Source organism: Plecotus auritus (assembly GCF_963455305.1).
Source record: "Plecotus auritus genome assembly, chromosome: 1".
NCBI classification, from domain to species: Eukaryota; Metazoa; Chordata; class Mammalia; order Chiroptera; family Vespertilionidae; genus Plecotus; species Plecotus auritus.
In genome coordinates, this window is record NC_137770.1 from 195,650,224 (window position 1) to 195,657,018 (window position 6,795).

A 6,795-nucleotide genomic window follows, 5' to 3' on the forward strand; every position below is an offset into this window, starting at 1 on the left:
GCAACCTCCTCCCTGGTGCTTTTCTAAGTTAAAATTAGTTTCCAATAAAGATGCTTCTGCACCTTGCAGGGGAAAGCATTGTTGTTAATACACTTATAAGTAATGCTCTGGTCCTTGGGGAATTTCAGAGGACCTCACAGGCGATAGTTCTCTACCCGGGAGCAAAGAAGCCATTACAGCTTGTACTGGAAGATTTAATAGGTGTCATAATTTATCATGTAAACCGAAAAGTGTTTCTTAATTAAGTGCGTACGTTAATGAATTTTTTAATTTGATCCCTATAAGTACCTTGCTATACTAATTGCAATATTCTACACATTAGTCATCCGCTGTTGCCCTTGGCTATATTCTACCCTGAGAGGAAGAGAAAGAGCTTTTCAGTTAAAGTTCATTTAACTCTTTCCACCCAACAAATTAGATTTAGTCTTACTCACATTGGAGTGACAGCTGTGGTTCAATTTCACCAACCTTTCAGAGAGAGTATTTGTATGTAGAAATAAGCTTAAACGTCTGTTACTTTTCAAATCACTGGAGGCTGGGGGTCCCGCTCAGCAACTGAGACCCTGCCCTTTCCCAAGGGACCACTTTGTTTCTCCTGAGACTGAAAAGGTCCATGAGGGCTAAGATGGAGAGAGTGGTCACATTTTCTTCTGTTCTGCTCTGAGTCCTTTATAGTTTGATTAATGAAGGGCTAAAATTTGTATAATACTTCCCACATTCAAAATAATTCAAGGAGCCCTAACTGATTTGGCTCAGTGGATAGACCGTCAGCCTGTGACTGAAGGATCCTGCATTCGATTCCAGTCAAGGGCACATGCCTGGGTTTCAAGCTCAATCCCTAGTACAGGGGTGTGCAGGAGGCAGTTGATCAATGATGCCCTCTCAACATTGATATTTATATCTCTCTCCTTCTTCCTTCCTCTCTGAAATCCATAAAAATATATATATTAAAAAAAGACTTCAAGGAAAAAATAAAACGGGTATATCTACTTGATTGCTACCATATCTACTGTGAATGAAGTATTATTTATAAAAGTAAGGAAAGTGTTTTTGATATAATGTGAAGTCCAAAAGGACAATATAGAGTTATAATGTGATACTATTCTATCTAATAAGGAGGGAATATGCTAATTGACTGCCCCGCCCTCAAAGATGGCAGTGCCCACAGCCAATAAGGAGGGAATATGCTAATTGACTGCCCCACCCCCAAAGATGGCAGCACCCACAGCCACAAGATGGCGGCGCCCAGTCTCTTCAGCCCCATTGGGGTCTGCACGCCTGCCTCTGGAGTCCCCCAGTCCCCTCAGCCCCCCAGCCACCCAGGGCCAGCCCGAGGCACAGGCAAGCCTCGGATGGTGGCTGCCCAGCTGCCCAGGGCCGCCCAAGGCTCAAGTAACCAGGGCCAGCTGAGGCTTGCACTGCCAGCAGTGGCAGCAGCAGAGGTGTGATGGAGCATTGCCTTTCCCTGATCACCAGGTTGTATCCTGCCCCTGAGGGCTTCTGGACTGTGAGAGGGGGCAGGCCGGGCTAAGGAACATCCCCCCCCCCCCCCCCAGTTCCAGTGCATGAATTTTCATGCACCGGGCCTCTAGTTTTAACTATAAAAAAAAACAAAAATTTCAGAAAAAATATTTAGCAAATAATATGCTCACTTATTATAGTGATTGCTTTCTGATAATATGATTATGAGCAATTTTTTATTTTCCTATATTCCTGTGTTTTCCAAATGTAATATAATGGTGAGGTGTTATCTAATTGAAAAAAAAAACTTTATTTTTAAAGAACTGGTATAATATATAAGAAATTTTATGCTTCAGACTTTATTATAGTGAGAGATAATCTTCATTTAAATAGCTATTATATAGCTTTTTAATGTTTTCTTTATATGTTCAAATTTATCCACAGTTGAGTTAACAGAAAACTTCCAGTGTTATTAAAGAAGGGTTTTCTCTTTAAGTGGACATATTACATTATTCAGGAGAAAATAACTGTATTATAATAAATTTTATTTTTTTTTTTGTATTTAGAGACACACACTTTTCTTTTTTATGTGCTATGTACTATAACAGATTTACAAGATTGAGCAGCATTAGAAAATCAACACATTAAGAATATGAAGAAAAATATAATTTAATTGACACAGGTACCCCACTTTTTATACATTTATATTTACAAAGGATTCTTGTACCTCTCTGTTGGGTTACATTAAAATTTTCTCACTTTTTCTAGAAATATTTAGAAAACTATTACACAAAATAGTCAGACTGGCATTAGGAATATACAAGGCTGATTTACTATAAATTCCATTTGTATATTTTTTCTAATAATATATATACAGGGTGTCCAAAAAATGTATACACACACTTTCAATAATTATAAAGGCAGTGTTTATTAAAATACATTTCATTCTTAAAATTGAGCTATCAGATGTTAAAGTATGTATACATTTTTGGGGACACCATGTATATATCAAAATTCCCAAAGTGAGGTAATGAATTAGTTACTGCATATTCCAGATGGATGTATTTCTGGAATTAAGGCTATGGTTTTCATAATGAACTGAGAAAACTAGAAGATCCCCTCTTATTATTTAGGCTCTAGTATATGGCAGCCAGACTCCTAATTCACTCACTCTGTCACTTAATCAGAATCCACATTTCATATCCTGACCATCAAGCTCCAGAAGCTATTGGCCTCATTATGACCAGGCCACCAAGACTCACACACGTATCAACCAGCATACTCTAGAACAGTGGTCAGCAAACTCATTAGTCAAGAGAGCCAAATGTCAACAGTACAACAATTGAAATTTCTTTTGAGAGACAAATTTTTTAAACTTAAACTTCTTCTAACGCCACTTCTTCAAAATAGACTCTCCCAGGCCGTGGTATTTTGTGGAAGAGCCACGCTCAAGGGGCCAAAGAGCCGCATGTGGCTCGAAAGCCACAGTTTGCCGACCACTGCAGAAGGCTGAAAACTCCATCATCAGTATCTTCCAACTGTTCTTTGAATACATTATTGATTTGTTTTAGCTGAAGTTCTCCTGATAAGCTTATGCATGCAATTAAATGGGTTACATGGAATGTGTTAAATAGCCCAAGAACTTCTTAGGCTAAGTCTTTGAACATCAGCACTGATTCACTCACCTGACTCACCCACTCACAGGACATAGGAAATCAACAGTAAGAGAAGCACTTCCTGTGGGTAGCTATCTCCTTGCTTTGAAAAAATATCGAGGAGTTTTTCCAATAACTCTCTGTGGTAACATATAAAGTAGAGTCTGACACCATTATCTATTGTATTATTATATTTTTAGAAAGCATGCACCAATAAATTCTTACTATTTTTGTTTTCATTTTAAAACAATTTATATGATATAGGTATTGGATGTTCAACAGAGTGCCTCCTTGAAAAACTTTTTTTCTCTGCTTTCTAAATATTTTAAGTGCTTTAGCCCATTTCTATAGATAATCACACAGTATATATCAGTAGGCTATTATAATAAGGCAGTATGAACAATAAAAATGAACGTGAATCCTTAATTGAGGATTTTGTAGTACATAGTCAAAGTTTGTTTCTCAATCCCTTTTATCTGTAGTGAAAAGCAATGAATCAATTAAAGAAGTAAAAGTGTGACCTATATTGACCTATAGTGTGACACACACACACACACACACACACACACACACACACACACACACACACCAGTGCAGTAACAAGTCTGCAAAGAACCTAGTTAAATATAGTCAAGTCCAAGGATTTGTGAGAAAAAGCCTCACTGACACAGATACTTAGGTCTTTAGTAGGATTTATATAAAGTATAAGACCTTTTACCATCTTCAGAAATATTAACAATGTTTAGAAAAATAAGATTTTGATGCATATTCTAAGCTGCTGTTGTTATTAATTAAAACACAAGACAGAAAAGAAGCCACATTGAATATAATGAAGTATAGTTTTTCCTGATAAGTTAAAGCACTACTACTTTTTATGGGCTTTGGTGAAAAAGTAAGAGGCATTGTAACTGTAGCTTACTGGAAGCTCCTTAGAAAAAAAAGAAGCCCTGAGAAAAATCATGTAACTTCTTTTTGGTTTACCTCTAGTTGCAAGTGACATGTTATTACATGGATGAAAAACCAAGAAGATATTAGAAAGGTAAATAATAATAGCATCCATCCTATTGTACTCCAGTATCTAAGATCTGCTATTGAGCAATAGTTGTTATTGTAAAACACAGGACTGAGAGAGAAACTCTTGACTATAGCCCAGTGATTTCATATGTTGTAACTTGGGTGTAGTCGTTTCTCTAACAGACCACATGAAGACTCAATGTGCTATCGGTGACTAATAGCTTCTCTGGTCTCCGAACACTTAAGTATTAAGATGGTAAAAAGGATCTCAGATTCTTCCCTCGCCTATTTAGAAAATGCTTAGTTGAATTTCTTTATTTATCATCAGTATTTGGTATGGACATGCTATGGTTAGAAAATCAAAATTGGGGATAAAACTTCATAACAATTAGGCTTTTCGTAATAATCACTTTTGTATAAAAGTCTTAAATAATTGAAGTGTCAGGGGGCCCACTCTGTAAAGTACATGATTGTCTAATCACTATGGTGTACATCTGAAACCAATACAGAATAATAATGAATGTCATTGTTATTGGAAAGTAAGAAAACAATAAAATATCACCTCACACTTGTAAAAGTAAAGAATAATAATAAAAAGAAATAGAAAACAGTAAGTAGGAACTTGAACAAATTTAAGTCTAGCTTGCTCCATCACTGACCTTTGTTCAAGCAGGAAATATGTTAATCTATTCACCACTGTATCCCTTTAAGATTTTGATACTAGATGAGATTCAAGTAAATTTTTTGATATTATATAGTCTTATTTTATAAATACAAGTTAAATGAGTCACAGATTTCTTTCTTTTATTAACTCTGGTTTCCCATTGAATGAAGCCATTGGGAATATTTTGATATAATAAGTCTAAATTATGTACACTTTTCTGAAAATATACCCACATCATCTCAGTCAGTTAAAAGCAGTACTTTTGACTGTGCTTTTCACTTTTCACAGTATTAATAGAAAAAGTGGACAAAACATTGGAAATGAAACCTTATTGTCAGTGCTAAGTTAATAATATATCTACTTCCACTTTCCAAGTAAAATGCAAACTAGTGTTGATAAGGAATTATTAAATGCTGGGTTTGAAAGGAAATGCGTTCAGAGAGTCCCTTTCCCTTTGGTTCATTCAGTAAAAAACCTCCTAAGTCACACCAGGGACGTACATCTATTTAAAGCCTTTGGGAAACATTACCACTATTTCTTAGCTCCTGCTGTAAGGTCTTCCTTACTCTACTAAACCCACAGAGTTTACAGGGCCTGTTGTAATGTCTATAGATCTACATTAGATGCAGAAAGCAGACTTTTCACAGGCTGAGTTAAGAGTTGTAATAAAATTGCATAAAAATTATAAATTCATGTTTCATACAAAATATATCTAGTCACTAATTCTGTTGAAAAGTCCCAAATCAACTTTTACTCCACACTCACTTCCTGTGGGACTCAAAGGAAGTTACAACCTCTGGGAATTTCATTTTCCTCATCTGCAAAATGGTGAAAGCAATATACTCAATCAATGGATTAGTGTGAAGACAAACTGAGATCATATACTAGTATGTAAAGGATTCAGCACATGGCCTGTCATATCTCAACAATTAATTGGTAATAATTATTTAATATTAATTTTCATTATTATTTTGGTGTTATTGACTAATGTGTTAATACCTTCTAAACTTTGTATTTGTTAGATTTCTCAGAAGTTTCTTCTCTGAATATCTCAAGTCAACTTTTTTTAATATTATCTGATGACTAGGAGAATTGGAAAATAAAAACAGTCACACTGCTGAGGAAAAATTTTGGAGAAAATGAATTACCTTTATGATTATTGTTATTGTGTTGTATTAGCAAGTGATACTCGATGGCCTTAACTTTCCCCTTAGGTTTCCTTAGACCATTTACTTTAAAAACCTCAGCATTATAAAATATTTTTCCCCTTTAAGATGTAGATTTTCTCCCTGCCTCTGTCTTTCTCAAGGATTTAGAAACCATATTTTTGAAATATAATCTATCTAAGAATAGGGTAATATGCAAATTGGTCAGGACGCCATCACAGTAACGACCAATCAGCAGGCTGCATGCACAGCGAGTGGGCAGAAACTTGCAGTGTCGTGGAAGGGGGTGGGGACTTGCAGCATTAGGGACGCAATGGCAGCTGCTGCTTGCCCAGGGCCGGCCCAGGGCTCTGGCAAGCCACCGATGGCCACTGCCACTTCTAGGGTCCAAGGCTCAGGCAAGCTGCAGTGGCTGCAATGGCCAAGGCCCAGGCAGCCTTGCGACCGGCAGTGGAAGCAGCAGAGGCGTGATGGGGCCATCACCTTCCCCTGATGGCAGGATCGCCTCCCGCAGAGGGAGGCCAGAGGCAGCAGCAGTGAGGGGGTGATGGGGGCGGTGCCTTCCCCTGATTGGCTGGTCGCCTCCCGCAGAGGGAGGCCAGACTAAGCCATCCGTAGGACATCCCCTGAGGGCTCCCGGACTGTGAGAAGGGGCAGGCTGGGCTAAGGGGACCCCCCCCCCAGTGCATGAATTTCATGCACCAGGCCTCTAGTCATAAAGAAAGACAGGACCCCTGTATCCCTCCCAGTCTATGTGGGAGGGTAAGAACCTAACTGTGATAAGCACTAATTACCAAATGTAAATGGCCTAATCAAATTGACCAGCCTCCCCTCT